The 16,556-nt window shown below is 44.8% G+C and overlaps 1 protein-coding gene across 3 annotated transcripts in view; it reads right to left on the reverse strand.

The window, feature by feature from the left end:
• The window catches only part of PAG1 (phosphoprotein membrane anchor with glycosphingolipid microdomains 1), a 108,216-nt gene extending 92,179 nt beyond the window's left edge, over positions 1-16,037 (reverse strand). For 2 of the 3 annotated variants that reach the window (XM_079300069.1, XM_079300067.1), the window contains exon 1: positions 15,860-16,013. The gene's annotated coding sequence lies outside the window, so the exon portion shown is untranslated. Of the gene's footprint in view, positions 1-15,859 lie in introns of all 3 variants that reach the window. The other variant, XM_079300068.1, reaches the window with a different exon arrangement.
• Between the last annotated feature and the right edge of the window lie 519 nt (positions 16,038-16,556).

Genomic DNA, 16,556 nt, shown 5'->3' on the forward strand with positions numbered 1-16,556 from the left:
AAAATATGTATGCCATCACTCAATGCTATTCACACTGTGGCAGTGAAAATATGCTAAATACACACTCAAAGATAATCCCATCCTCCAGAGACTGCTGTAGAAAAGGACAGAAGGATGAGAGACAAAGCAGTGGGTGAGGCCATACATATGCACACGTATACAAAGTAATTGGGGAAATTGGCCTCATTATCTCAGTTATTCATGCTTCAGGTAGAGGGGAAGGAGGAAGTGCCAGGAAGAGTACAGAAGCTGGGACAAGATTGGTACAAAAGGAGCTGGAAGAACAGAGAGAAATCAGAGCTAACAAAGTGAGGCAAGGGAAACAAGACCAGGAATGAACAGAGCCAGACAAAACCAGTGATTAGGGGTAAAAAAAACCAAAAAAACAACAAAAAAAAAAATCCCAAAAAACCCAACCAAACAAATGGGGGACAGTCTGCACAGGGAGCAGTGGAGTGCAGAAAAAAAATCTGTGGTATGCTTTGGTTGTTTTATTCTCAGGCAGAGGTTTCACACAGTCTGGCACCTCAGAGGCTGCATCAAGCCCCACATCATAGCCTGAATGTCACCAAGCAGAGCAGCAGAGCTCCTTATCTCTCTGGCCTATGCACCATTCCAATTACACTGCTTGGCCAGGCTGGGCAGGCTGTCCCTCTGGGATGGGGTGGGGGCTCAGGACAGATAACCAGGGTGTCCCCAGGGAGCCCCCAGCTCTTGTCCCTGCCCCTGCCAGGGCTGCAGCATGGCCAACCCCCAGCCCAATGCCTGCCTCGTGCTCTTTGCAAAGCAGCCTCACTACCAGGTAAGGCTATGAAGGCTGCAGCAAAAACCTGTCAGTACACACACCTCACTCCCCACTAATTCCCAAAACTACAGCAACAAACAAACAGATTCAATTACCAAGAAAGGCACTAGCCACATTCAAGGGGATTGGTACATCCATTACAGGAAGATGCTGGAGCTGCAGTCTGATCATATTTACATGAAGAAATCACTTTATGCAAATCTCTCATCCGGGGGTGAAGGCTGTAGAGGAGAAACAGCACTGCAAGGAGATTCACTATGCACAGCAGATAGGCAATTTAAGGTAAATCACACAGTTCAGTTATACAAGACACAACCTGGGGAGAAAGTGTGTAGCTTCAAAGTCATAAATAATTTACAAATAATACAGTCTTCTCATGAAATATCCAGAAGGCCAAGCATCTATTTTTCACATTATTTTTCTCCACTTCCACAAAACACAGTGAAACTGAAGATGAGTATCTTATCAAGAATGAGCTAGGTTTGGGGGAGGATGGGCTCAAGAGTGTGGAGTTAGTTAGGGGCTTGCAGACAGGACAAGAACAGAAGGCAGCAAGGCTGCTGTGCTCACCCACCTGGAAGGGAAACATCAGAAGGCACAAGGAGGGAGCTGGAGTGGGCTGAGGAAAGGAACTGTCTACCTGGCTACCCATAGCCTCCCAGGACTGCCACTGCCTGCTGCTCAAAATCACCAACCACCTAATTTCCATCAGATATTTCAGGGATTTTAAAATGAAATCCATTCCTCACATTCACAAATCACAACTGGAGCATCCACATGTGTGGTGTGTTTTTCTGTCAGCAATGATGAGTCTTCATAGCATTGGCCTTGCTCTGTACAACACATGGTCACACCTCTGTATTCAATTTTCAAATCTCCAGCTTCCTTCAGCACTACTGTTGTGACACCCTAGCAGTTTGGCACCTTCTCATCTTTGTTACCCAACACACTTGCCCAAATTCTTCTGCAATGACCAATTCAACAGAGTTATTTTTTTCTGATGTCCTGCCTGGTGACCCTGCATGCCTTCCCCATGCTCTTGCAGGTATCAACCTTTTCATAGATATACACACAGCTCATAATTTTCTTTTATGTTGCAGACTCTTTACTCTTCAAAGCCTTTTTTAGATCTTCATGCTCAGCTTGTATCCAATTCAACACAGTCTGGCTGGGTTTTTTTTGTTGTTGGACTCATTAGGGGCAGATACCCATCTGCTCGAGGATATTTCTGTAGCCTGAACAACTCTTAACATTTGTGTTTTCAGCAGACCACTGTTTCTTCTTGCTTATATACACATGCCTTAAGTGACTTTTACAATGCGTTTAAGGAGCTTCCCATGCTGAGCCTGAGGACACTAATTTTCTCTCTTCTGATTTGCTCTTGTTTTCAACTGTTCTGCTCTTATTTGTGTGTAGGACAAGTACTTCAGTGTATAAAAAGCCCTTGAGGTTAAAAGAGACATTTTTGCACACTAACTAAGAATTTTTCTGAAACTCTTCAAAGTCTTTGAGTGCATTTTCTTTGTATTACAGGTTTTCCTAAATGCAACAGCAGTGTTCACTGCTTGTGTCACATGTGCAGTCACATAGGGCAAATAAAGTATACAACAGAAAAAACCCAGTTTATTTTCTTACTAGCTGCAGATATTAGCATGTCTTACTTGTATCAATTGCAATAAAAAACCCGAAATACCAAAATGTTTCTTCTCAGCTTTAGGACTGCAACATTTGAACATGACCAAAACTAAAAATAAGCATACCCCTTGTATAATAAAGAGCAAATTTAAAGAGTGACACCAAGTTTCACTTCATCCATGCAGTTACCTCCCTGCACCAGCAGTTCATATAATCCCTCCAAAGCCACCACAGGGCATAAAATGCAAATTAAAAGGTGACATGAAATCTGTGTTTTCAGTTATCATGGAAATCTTCTCCATAGCTATTGCTACTGTACACCTATGCCTGTCAATATTTGCAACCTTGTGGTTAACAAAAAAGTCTGTTTCTGAACATTCCTAAGTATTTTTAAATCAACTAAAATACCATAAGAACTCCAATCATCCCAAGCATTTTTTCCTCCTGTATGACACACTTTAGGTACTAAAGCCAAAAAACAAAATCTCTTCTCTGGAGGAAGGGATGTTTCTCTTGGCTAAACTTGTTCCTACCTAAGTCTACAGCCACTTCCTAGGTCAGATGTAAAAAGAAGTTGTCACCCATCTTGCAGCTCACTGAGGTCTCAGCCACTCTGCCACACATGCAGCTGTTTCTCTTTTGAAGGCTTTGCTATTGCAAGTATATTCAAACCTTAAATGGTACATAAGCTCCTGTGAATGCCTTTAATTGAGAAAGACTTGTGTAAAGGCTTGGATTTCATACTATCCTAAAATAGTAATGCTCCTTCTCCTTTGAGAGAACTGCACAACTTATCGTAAGACTGCTCCTCTTTTGCCTCAAAAACTATCCCTGACCTGGAAAGCCTACCACAGTCTCCAGGGATTGCACTAGAGCAATAATATTTACACTAAGAGGGCAGCACCTGTATGTCCAAAAACAGGCTCTCTACGAATTTTAAAAACCATGAATACAAAATAAATTTAATATGCAAAATACCTCAGTCCTAGTTTTTCAAACATTGAGTCAGGAGACAAAGACAAATTGAACATCAGCAGTCAAAGGGTAACACTACTGTTGCTATCCTGTTGACAAATATTAAAGCTATGCCTGTAATTAATACAAAATCAGCTTGCAAGGCAAGGAGAGGAGGCTGAGGTCACTGATAACAGCACCGCTTCTCCTGTGTGTATCAAAAGTGGCACATTTGGTGGGGCTTGTTTCCAGGGCTGTTAACTCACCAGGAGGAGGAACATGCACACCTAACCATTGTGGTATACAGAAGCCCTGCCTGTAGGGCTTGTGTTGATAAAAGTCTCCTGCCTTGAGTCTTGGATATGACACTGCTAAAGGCCCATAAATATGCAAGCTCAGCATTTCATCTGCTGTGCAGTGGAGGCACAAGGGATGTGATGCCAGCTACAAATCACTTGAAAACTGAATTCATGAGCAACAGGCTTTAAAGGAAAGGATATACCTAAAAAAAACCACAAGACAAGAGGTTTGCACAATAGGTATTACTTGTCCAACATTTACAGGCTCGAGTTTTTGTAAAGAATGAGATTTTCCCTTATTCTTCACCTGCATATTCAAAACAGTGATGAAGCAACTGCTCTTTTGCACACATCCTGCAGGAACAGGAGACAGCAGATACTGCACCTCTGCTTTATAATCCAGGGAACATGTAAAAGATTTTATATCTTAAAAACTAAAAGTGAAGAAGTGGGAGCAAGCTGAGATATCCTTTTTTTCAGTGAGAATGGAGAACCTTTTTCAAAATTTTAAAGACAAACTATAGAACTGTTATTTTAGAACAGGTTCTCTTAAAAACTCTGTGCCTGCAAAGGAGGTGGTATAGAGGTCCCTACCACCCATCCAGCACAGTTGCTAAAAAGTGCAGTTGGTGCTGTCACAGAACCAGAGTGAGGTGGGAAGGGACCTTTGGAGGTCCCTTGACCCAATATCTCTGCCCAGCTAGGGCCTCCCAGAGCTAGTTACCCAGGTGGGTTTGGAATATCTCCAAGGATGGAGACTCCAGAGCCTCCCAGGAAAACTTGTGCCTGTACTCAGCCACGCCCAGAGTGAAAAAAGTGTTTCTGCATATTTAGAAGGAATCTCCTGTATTTCTGGTTTTGCCCACTGCCCTTGTCTTTTACCAGGCACCACCAAAAACAGCCTGGCTCTGTCCTGTTAGTGTCCAGCCACCAGGCATTTCTAAAAATTGACATCTCCCCCAGCCTTCTCTTCCTCAAGCTGAACAGTCCCAGCTCTCTCCTCATACGAGAGATGCTCCAGTCACTGAATCCCTTCACGGCCCTTTGTGGGACTCCCCCCATTATGTCCACTTCTCTTCAGTACTGGGGAGCTCAGAACTGGTTTGGCCTCACAAGTGCCTAGAGGAGCAGCATCACCTCCCTCCACTTGCTGTCAATATTTAGTCTAATGCAGTCCAGGACACAGTTTATCTTTTTGCCACAAGGGCTCATTGGCTGGCTCATGTTCACCGTGATGTCCACCAGAACCCCAGCACCTCTTCTGCCTTCTGAATGGATCTCATCTCACATTGGTGCCTGGGATTGTTCCTCCCCACGGGAAGGGGAGGCCCTTCCCCCTGCTCCCAGTGCTCAAGCTCAGCTCTGGGTGAGGGATAAGTCCTGGCTGCTCTCAGAGCAGGGCTGGCATGCCTGCAGGCAGCACTGCTCAGCTGGGGCCAGCCCCAGCCCCAGCAAGCCAGACTGGTCAGCGTGTAAGGGACTGGGATCCCAGATCCCACATGGCTATGTGCCCCAACAGGGCCCACTTTACAGTCTGCACTGTATCAGCATCTGCTCATTTAAAGCTCCAGAGGCACTGAATTGCCAGGCTCTGCTTTTGGATGTTAACCCTTTCCTGTACCAAACTCCATCACTCCCAAAGCTGAGGGACAAAAGTCCTTTGGAGAGGATCAAGCAGGAGGGTGAGAAAATGCAAGTTTAAGTTTCAGCCCCAGCACTCCTCTACTGCTAAACTGAAACATCACATACAGGAAGGAAGGGAAAAGCAGCACTGTGCTTCTCCCTGACACTAAAACCTTGCTCTTTACCATACAACTGACTTAACAGCACTCATTTTTTTGCTTGCTCCTCTGCAGGCAATCAGGCTGGTGCACACACACACCACAGGCACTGGAGTGCTAATAAAATCAGGTAGCTAGGTGTTTAAATGGTATCAGTCTCACAGCTCTTGTCCTGATCATTTACCCACAGCAATCTTCACACTTATTTTTTCTGAATTCAGTCTTTTCGAGCGCCAGCTGCTGATGAACTGCAGGGAACATAATTTTTATTAAATGATGAACATTAAAACATTAGATTTATACCTCAGAAAATCAATTTCCTATTGCCTTTGGACAGACAGCTAAAGCCCAGAAATTCCCAAGGGTTTTCTGGTGCGCTTTTTTGGTTGGTTTTGGAGGTTTGGATTTTCTTTTTTTTTGTCGGTTGGGTTTTTTCTCATTTCACTAAAATCCAATAAAAGAAAGCCTTTGCTGTTTAAAGTGGTTGCTTCTTAAAGCACCAGTGTAATTAATTATACAAGCTAATACTTAATACAGGAAATACAACTGCTTTATGGAGCAAGGCACGTATCATGCTGACTGGAACATGGAAACTGCCAAGGCTTTGAAATTCTGCTTCTTAAGAGAATCACACCACTGCAATGTATAATTCCTGCCTAGCTCAGAAAACCAAGGGAAAAAAACTTTTCTTGTTTAACGTGTTTCTTGAATAAAATATTTACTGCTGATTAAAACTAACAGCTTGTGCTAATTTCACCGCTGTCCAAGAACTGATATTTCAGTAATTCCCACAGCTGGGAGAAGCAAAAAGTGACAAAAATCAACTAAGGGTTTTCAGGTACCCAAATTAAACCATGAGGTCCAAACCTCTGAGGCTTTGATGTCTTAGGGTAGCTACAACCAGCTCCTTGGGCCACCCCTAGAGGAGTTTGGAAGTCACATCACCCATTTCACAGACTGGCTTCTCCTCCCAGACCAGCTACAGATGTTGATGTGCCTGCTGAGAACCAACTGCACTGTGTTACTTGTGCAGCCTATGCCTGAGTGCTGAGTAAACATCAAACACAGAAACGCTGGGTTATTTGCTGCCTGCCTGCTTTGCCAAGTAAATAATATAGCTAATTATGCCTCATCATAATAATAATAATGGCTTCCTGTTTTGGTGGAAAACCAATCCTTTGCTTCTAGTTTGTTTTCCCCAGTTCTTCTCCAGGGGTGGTTTTAGCCAAACCTGTTGAGGAGATTAATAATTGGATCACCTGGAAACTAGCATCCATTAAATCAGTGTAACTGGTCAGGCCCCACACCAGACCCAGATATCAACTCCTCCCCATCATTCACCTGACTGTTAATGCTAATCAATTCTTGGTATATTAGCTTTCTAGGAATGAGATGGATTTGCCAAGCAAAATTAAAAATGGGAGTCACAAGTGAGTAAGAGCCTCAGGGTTCACTCACACAAATTAAAACATATAATTGATACCAAAATGTAAATCAAGAGTATGAAATTGAATCTTCAAAAATTGAAAAAAGAAATTAATTCTTTCTCGGACTTCAGTCAATATAATTGACTGGAACAATTTAAAAGGCTTGACAGATTATCCACCAAGATACCCTGGAAAACCAAACTATTGTACCTCTACATTACTAGCATGAAACCATTTCCCAATGAACTGGCAAATTGCATGTACTAAATTGTCAGGAATATTTTCTTCAAAATTCAGTTATACTTGTAAACACCAAAAGGTGACTAGATGTTTGCATCTCTTTCAATGACCAAGGATATAGTTAAGAAAACATAAAACAGAAGGGAAGGAAAATCATGTAAATCAAAGTGCATTAACAGATAATACTTGAGGCACACATTCAGTATAGGTGATCCATAGGTGACTGTTTACCTCAGGTCCACGTGCATAATGTCACATGCTGCTGCTCCCTTGAGTGATTAATTAACTCTCAGAGCAAAGCTCTGTGACAAGTCACTTCACAAGTCATGAAATGGAGGTCACTGTGCCAGCCAGCAAATGACACAATAAGAAGGGGGAAAAAAGGCAGGAAATGCTCTTTATGCTTTCCACTTCAGTACAAACGTGAGGGATTTATTTCACTAATCCATGGCTGGCAGTGTCAGGGCTACTTGGAGCTGCAGAGACACAGAGAAAGAAGCAATTTTCAAATCCCCTCCAGCTATATGAAGGTAAGAAAGAAGAGCACGCCTGCCCCCACAGAGCTGTTATTGCACCACTGCCAACACCATCTCCTGAAAAGGCTGAGCTAGGGGAAGAGACAGCCCCTCCTATAACTAGGAGAGTCAATGAAGATGGCCAAAATGCTTCCAAAATATACCTTTTATAGGGCTCTCATTCGTAGTTTATTTTGCCAGTCTGATTACAACATTACATTCCTATTTGTAGAGTGTGGATGGAACTGCACAAATGACTTTGCCCACACAAATGCAAGCTTACTCAGACTATTTAAACATGAGGTCACAATTTACCCTTCTGGGGGCAAAGCAGTGTCCTTTCTTACAGTGTACTAAAAAGAAGGCAATATTTGACAGCACATCAAAGTGTGAGGTAGAATACATACACATCCAGTTTGGCCTTTCTGTATTTTCTTCTTCTTTTTCCTTAGGCAAGCAAATCTATAAAGCCTTTCATTTAATGTGTTAGATTAATAAATGATGAAACTACAAACACGAGAGCCCCACCCTTCCATGGTGTGAGTTCAATTATTTTGCATTTAACAAGAGTAAAAAAAACTAATTTAATCTCTGTAATTGCCAAACTAAATGGCACAACCTTGCCTATTATAACAGATCAAAACAATACACGTACATCCACCAACTTGTTGTAAAAACTGTAAATTTAAATCTGAACAGCTTTTCTTTGAAGCATTAGCTTCCATTTGTGGAAAAGCACCTACCAAATGTTGCAGTAGAGGCCACAGAAACTGTGCTTTTCCCCACAGCTAGGCTCAGGATCAGAGCTGTTTTTAAGCTAAGCTCTCTGACAGCATTTCAAAAGCAAGTAAAACTGTATTTTGAAACGTGCTCAGTGAATATTCCAAGCTCAAGTAAGTCTGCAATCACAGGTGTTCCTGTTTGCAGGCTCTAACAGACTGAATGTCAGTCTATGCACCTCTCCAGAAGGAAAAGTAGCTGTTATTCATTGAAGGAAGAAACTTCTGGAGACAGTGCAGTTTGTTGGGAAATCACCCACAACACCATTCTTTAGCAACCTCTTCAGCAATGCCTTCCTGTTCCTCTAGTCTCCCAAACCAGCATGCCTGGGTGGCAGCCTGAGCAGGGACAGATGCAGAGCATGGTGTAGGCACCAGTGCTCCTCTGCACCCCTTATCCCAAACCTGAACGCTTTCCATGGCTCTTAACTCCTACTCAACTCACTACTCTCACTCTCCCCCATTAACTCCCCCCCAACCACAGCACAAGACCTAGAAGAAGGGTTCAGGTTATCCCTCTCTGTGTACCTGGAAACTGCCTGCCTGAGGCAACTGAGCACTTTCCTTTGCCATTTTTTTTGTGGGCACACCCCAGCAGTGGCTCACAGCTCTGTGGCAACAAGCATATCCAGGGCTTTCTCTCCTTCAGTCACTTCTGAACGATGAGCCTCTAATCCTTTTGGCTTCAGCTGCAAAATTCCCATTGATTGATAACGGATTTTCCACTGATGTAGAATCGGGCACTTCGACTACACCACTACGAATTAACAGAAGAGAGCTCTGTTAATCCTTTATAAGCAAGCTTAATCTTGTGGTTTAGAGAAGGAGCAAAGGCTCTGTTCTTTCTAGTATCAGCCAGAATGTGATTACCATTTCAGAAAATCTCTCATTTTCTTTGATTGATCCAATATTTCTTTGGAAGACACAAATCCAGATACCACCACTGTTACATTTGAGCATACTTCTGCCATGTAAAAAAAGAAAGAGTTTGAGCTACGAATCCTGAAGCTGAAAGCTGGGATCAGCACTCTAGGACTTCCAGTTATTCCATAGAAAGTGTCTGCCATCTAGAAACAGCAGACTGACAAAGCCTTTATAGCATTCACCTTTCAATTAAAAAGAGTAACATCTGAAACCTCACATTAAAACAGCAATAAGGTGTCTTTGGGTTCTCTCTCAAGTATGTGATTTGATAATTTCCTGTACATTAGCAATAGTTAGGCTATTAAATGCAAGCAAGTATTAGCACCTTTAAAGACTGCTACGGAATCTGGCAAATAACTCTGAAGCAATCAAGTCATCAAAAAGATGAAGTGCACTTGCATTATGACACTTTCTCCATTAAAACAAGATTTTGTGAGGCCAACTCAGACTTTAGGTCAGTGGACACAGAATGGCTCTCCTTTTGCAGAAAAGTAAATTCATCACTATGCATCAATATCTGATAAATGGGAACTCACTCTTGTTCCAATGAGAAAGCACTTCTCACCAAGACTTGTCCCATTTGCAGCAAACAGCCTGAGCAAGGATGCTTAGTGGTATTATTAATTAGCAGTAAAATCATGAAAGATCAAGCCCAAATATTACAGCTGTAATTGGTACTGCACAGCAAACAACCTTAATTTGATGTCCCATCCTGCAGCACACTAGATGCAAACATTTCTTGATTTTGTAATTCACAGTATGCACGGCTTCTGTGCTAGGATGCAAAGAAGTCCTAAATACAGCAGCTTAGTGGTTCCTCCAAAACACTGGAATGCCACGTATCTCCATAAAATGTTTATCTTTGTCAAGCATTTCACTGGCACTGTTTAGTGCATGACCTTTGGAAGGAGCAGCAGAGGCTGACGTGCACCTTCATTAAAGCAGCGCCTCCTCTTCCCCCGCCTGCGAGAACAATGAGAGCGGGAGGGAAGAGGTGAGCAATCCACGGAGTAATGAAGAGATTTTGTTTCAGAGGGTTATCAATTATTTATGAGCAAATCCCCAGATGAACACATCCCAAGCTGAGCAGTTTTTAATACATTTCACTCCTGTACACACGGCACAACACACCCAGATGCGGGCTGAACTGGACTGGTCTTGTAATTCGAGGTGTCAAACAGTGAGTTCAGTCTGGACATCAGTAAATCACCATCATGTTTTCCAAAGTTCAATGATCTAGATTTAAATCTGTTCCACAAAAGTCCTCTAAGGCTCACAGAAATAATTCTTTACAGTATATCCTATTCATCAAGATCTTAGCAAAGAAAAATATCATCCTGAAGAATTTCTGCAATTATGCTTATATAGTTGTCTAAATAGTCTAGTACTCAAATTCTAATATTGCCCAGCTGGGAATGGGATTTTATTCCACAATGGGATTAAACAAATCTTAACTTTTCCTATTAAGAAAAGATAAGACCAAGTAAAGGTCTTTTCCTCCAGAATAGTGTTTATCCTTTTCAAAACTAAGACTTGCTAAGACTAAGTAAAACCTTTTTACTACTGTGCTTTTTAAAGAGAAGATCTGAAAACTTTCCATGATATGGGAAAGACAAACATTACACATTCTTTACAAGCAAGGGCAGTGAAACCAAACAGTTGTATGTGCAAGACAGGCTTAGCACAAAAAGTCATTAATCTGTTTACAAATGCTATCATTGAAAACAGTCATCCTGCAAGACTTGAAATGAAACCCAATCCACTGGCACAGAGTGAATGCCCAGATCTGCAGAACTGTGCTTTGAGCTTGTTTCCCACAGCTTCCAACCAACAGGATGCTGCCAAAGCCACCACCACCACTGCAGCCACACTTGAATGATTGCCTATGGCATTTGTCACGCTGCCCCGAGGCCACCTTTAACAGCCAGCTCAGGTACTCAGAGCCAGGACCCCACCTGGGGCACCCCAGGATGTGTCCAGCAGAGCAAGCCCCCAGTCAGGTGTGCACCTGGCCAAGCAGTGGCATGCCCTGCACAGGTGGCCCCAGAGGAAGGCAGCCAGTCATCCTGAGCTTGGGGGGCTCTCTTGGGCTCAGCACAGCCCAGGGAGAACAGACAGAGGCACTGCAGGGTCCCCTTGTCTTGGAGCCTTGTCTGCAAGCTGTTTTCAGCTACACATGGGATGAGCATTTCCTGCCTTTACTGCTCAACAGCCCAGGAGAAGAGTCAGGTCTCTCACATTCCTGCTGCCCTCCCCCCTTTAGTCCAGCAACCACCTCAGCATCTGCATAGCTCCAGGAGCAAGCTCCATTCCTGGCCTACCCTGGGTAGGCTAAACTGCTCCAATAATAAGAAAACAAAGCTAAAAAAAAAGTCACTTAGAAATCCATTTTAGATGTGTTTGCATTACTTTAAAGGGTTTGCTATATATTTGGATGAAAGAAGCCCATTAAGTACATCTATATTTACTTCATTACAACGTGGCTCTTGAAGTTAGATGAAAAGATTTACCCTGGCCAAGTTTGTTTATTCATCAACATCAGCTAGATATATTTTCAAAGGCTCATCCTCATCACATTTACATGAAAGCTCACCGATTTTTTTTTCAACAGTTGTAAGACATTCTGAGAGGTACAAAAGGGCAAAAGAAACTTTAGTGAGAATTACAAAATCAAGGAACAGAAGAGGAACAATTCCTATCATTTCTGCTTATTAATGGGGGTGGAAACCACTCTTTCCCACATGGAGTCATGCTTCTCACCCTGCAGATGTATCAACAGCATCAAACTGCAGCTGGATGCTCAGTTCCCTGACTCATGCCCCGATAAAGGTACCTGGCACACTGCTTACCCACAAACACCACCTCCCAAAGCTCAACACCTTAAGCAAACATAGCCTCCCAAGTTTCTAAAGTTTTTCTCTGTGTTTTGACAAGAAAAATTAGATTTTTTTTTTTTGTCCCCACAGGTGGCATTGAAAATGAGCTCTTCCTCACTGCTAGCAAAGTATGAAGTAGAAGCACAGCCTACCAGTGATCAAAGCCAACTGTACAAATCCCATTTATCTTTGACAGGAGCCCAAACATAACTTGGTACTTGCATGCCTTTATTATCAAAATTGTATCCTCAAGTTATTTAAATATTTAAATGACATTTATGGGCGCTATCTTTCCTCATGAGTTTACACTTTCCCACGGAAGACTTCCAGAGTGATTAACAATGCTGATCTTTATCCTTCACACTGACTATTCATTCATCCTTTCTAAAACGAATACTGCTTACATACGACCCAAGAGGGCTGTAACAAGGCAGTATTTATCTACCCTAATAATCTGCTGTGGCTGCTTTAATTAAAACTGGGTTATATCACATCCATGAAGCAAAGGCACACCTCCTGTCGCTCGTCATCCACCTCACAGCTGTGCTTGGTGCACCTTCTTCAGAGCAAGCTTTGGAGGTCCCACCACCTGCAGCTTGCCCACCCCAGGCCAGGTAACTAAGGGCACAGTGCTGCCAAAAAACCTGCTTCACCACAAGAGAAGAAACTCTGAACAGAATGAAAGTGCAGAGGGGTTTGCAGTCTGGAGCCTTGAGTGAGTCACACAACACCTGCAGGCTGTCATTCACCCCAGCTCACAAGCAGGGCACCACTGCTGGCATGGCACACAGGGATTTTGGGAGGTGAGGGACCAGGGGGAATGAGCGACTGATGGAGAACCCCTGGCACTGCATAGCAATTCAGAGCATGAGGGGTGCCAGGATGGAGATGGGGGAACAGCAACCAAGGATACCTCAACTAAATGCAGTAATCTGGCAGCCAAATCAAGATTCAGCTTCCTCATCTGTGTTGCAGCTTTCACAGGTCCTCCATGAGCCAACATGATTGCATAGTGGTTTCAAAATTTAGGGTTTACTTCTGGTAGTATTGCATAAATGAGTGTACACTGCTTGCCCTTTCCATATTTCACTCCATGCAAGCAGTGTCTTATCACATGAACATTTACAAATAGACCATTTTCCCGTGGAAGAAATTTGAGCTTCTTCCCTCACCAGAACTTTTTTGGCATTACTATACACAGTATAAAGCCTGCTACTGATGGCATCCTTGGGATGCTGGGATGGGCAGCAAGCAGCAGGCTGTGCAACCAGGGCCCATCCAGCACCTCTCCCAGCTGGCTCCTTGCAGGACCTGGGCCAGCAGCTGCCATGCATTCAGCAAAGAGCATCCAAACTCCCCAGCTCAGCTCAGCTCAGCAGCCTGGGGATAAGGGTGATGGCAGCACTCTGCAGCCCTCCACCCTGCCTGGGCTCCCTCCCAAGCACAGCACAACCTACAGGACACCTGCCCCTCCCCACTGCTGCTCCAGGACAGAGCTACCCTCGCATCCTGTGCCTGAAACCTGCCCCACTCTCAGGACCTGGGAGCAGAGGCACTGCTGTAGGGGCCTGGGTAATACCAGCTGAATGACTTATTGTTTTAATTGTCACATGGTTTTGAGTCCTCTTGGTCTATTAATCTTATTCTTGCATTATGTTTTACAGTTATAAATTACATGGGTTTGGAACTACTTTGAAAAAGCCTCTCTATCCCCATCCGTACTGGAAGTAAAATAACTGTCCTGTTCCAGCCACTGACCTCTACTGCACTTTACCATGGGCATCAATGAGCTCTTAAATTCAATTTAACTCCTTTGTGTGTCAATGAAGTTCCCAGTGCCTGGAAACCCAGGAAAGAGGGCTCCTTAACTAAATGCCACTGCACATCCAGCAAAAAAAACTTGATTACTTTCCTTAGGGACTCCTCAGTGCTCCCTAAAATATAAATTAACTCTCAGATCATCAATAACTCCTTGTTTAAGACTTGGAATCCAGTTGCCATTTTCTGATCAATATAATTTTAACAGTTGAATAAATTCAGAACTAATCTAGTAGTAGTCATTTGTATACAACACTTGATCTAAAGCCACATTCATTCTCAAATGCCCGGCAATGAGGCTTACGAGGGAGCACTGTCTCTTAAAACACAATGGATTACCAGTTTCTTTTCCTCATTAAATGCCACCTCAATAAAGGAACCAAACAAAAGATAGGTGAGTTTGGTAACTGTCATATCCCACAACCTTTACTCGTACAAGCAATGTGTTGCCTCCAGATCAGGTTCTCATTTGGAAGTTGCAGATCCTCATTGCTGACCTGAATATTGATTTTATGTTAATAAAAATCTGTGTTGAAATGCTGGTTAAATATAAAATTGCTCTAGCACTTCAGGCCTGCAAGTTGTTACACATGCTGTACTATTTTCTTTTTCAACGAGTGCAAATTCACTCACCCCTTACAGGAGACACCCCACAAGCTGCAGAATTTGGCCCTTGTTAAATAAGCTATTAATCACTTTTCCAAATAGGGGAGGCACTTTCGCTATAATGAAGCTGTGCACCTAAAATTTTTTTAAAGATGCAAAATAAAACTTCCTGGAATTTCAAATGTCTTGTTCTTCATCACCTAAGAGAAACAAATACAATGACAATGTACTTCCATTTACCTACTGGGTATCTTTAGCAATGTTTGCTTCTACAAATTCTCTTAACAGATGCTGCCCAAATCATCACTTATCTGCAACACAGACAGACTTTGAGAGGACTAAGGAGGATTTGCCTCTGGTTTTACACAGCACACTTGTTTTTTGAAGTTTAATTTAATAAAATAAGAACTCTGGATAAATGTTAATCAAGCACAGCTGCTAGGCTTCCTAGGCTGCCAGAAAGGAGGAAAATATTTTCTACCAAAATTTTGTATTTGCTTTTCCTCTGTCTCACTCTTTTCCTGCATTTACTGCTAAGGGTTTAACACTATTTCAAAGGCCATTCCTTTTACAAATGTAATCAACTCGTGTATTCAGCATCACAGAGAATACATTACTCTCCTTAAAACCAAATCTCTGAAGAATAGATTAGAAAGAAAGGTTAAAGAGCTCTATAGTTCAAAGCAGTATAGTTCAGACACCTATAAATCACTGTGTTTGTTTATTTATCTAATTGGCCCATTAGCGTCCGCAGCATCTCGAGCTGCACAACTTTGTGGTGTGACCGCGGGTCAGTTTCTCCTTTCCCTCTCCGGGGCACCGAGAGCGCAAAGCTCCGCGCAGCACACGGTGCCAAAGGGACAATCTGCGCTCGCAGCTCCGCTCGCCCCAGCGACCCCTTCCTCCTCAAGACTTCCCCAGAGCAGATGCCACAGCGAAACAAACCAGAGCCTGTCACTGCGTAATCGGATTTCAATGGAAATGCGGTTACGGGGAGGCGCGGTAACTCCGCGCGGCGATGGGCACGGCTGACCCGCCGAACCGAACCGAACCGAGCCGGGCCGTGCCCGCACCTGTGCCGCTCCTGCCGCCGCCCGCAGCACCGCGGGCAGCCAGGGCAGCCCCGCCGCCGGCCGCCGCAGCCACTGCGCCAGCGCCCCAAACACCCACACGGCAACTTCGCGCACCGCCCCAACTCACCGGGAGGCGCCGGCCCCGCGCCCTGGATGCCGCCTCCCGCTGCGGCCGGGCAGCGGCCAGCCCGCGGAGCGGCGAGCACAGGCAGCAACTTGCGGCGCGTCTCTCGTCTCTCTCCTTTTCTCTCCCTACCCGCCTCCTCCTCCTCCTCCCGCTGTGTCCCTCCCTCCCCCTCCTCCGCCCGGCGGGAGGCTCGGGGGCGGCGGAGGGGCCGGAGCGCGGCCGCGGAGCGCGGCGCGGGCACTGCGCATGTCCCCGCGCCCGCCGGAGCCGCCGGCGGAGCGATGGATGCGGCGGCGCCGCGGGCCGGCGGCGAGCGGGGCACGGCACGGCGCAGAGCGGCACAGCACGGCACTGCACCGCACCGCACGCTCCCCGCGGGGCTCCGGGCACGGCTGCCCCCGCCGCCGCAGCGCCCCGCTCCGCTGCCCACCCTGCGGCACCGCCGGGCTCCTGGCCGCCCCCGAGCAGCGGGGAGCAGCCGGGGCCGCGCCGGCGCTGCGGATGCTGATGCTGGGGCCGCCGCCCCGACCGCTGCACCGGGGCTGCGCGGCTGGAGGATGCTCCGCTGGCCGGCCTGAAAAGGAGGAAAAACCGAGGAATTGAAGCCTCCTGGTCTTGTTGTTTCTTTTTTTCTCCCCCCTCTCCTCGTTAAGTGAGCGTGACTAAAGAAGGCAGGTATTTTGGCGAAAGGAGCCTC

This window comes from Erithacus rubecula, assembly GCF_903797595.1.
Source record: "Erithacus rubecula genome assembly, chromosome: 3".
In the NCBI taxonomy this organism is placed as follows: Eukaryota; Metazoa; Chordata; class Aves; order Passeriformes; family Muscicapidae; genus Erithacus; species Erithacus rubecula.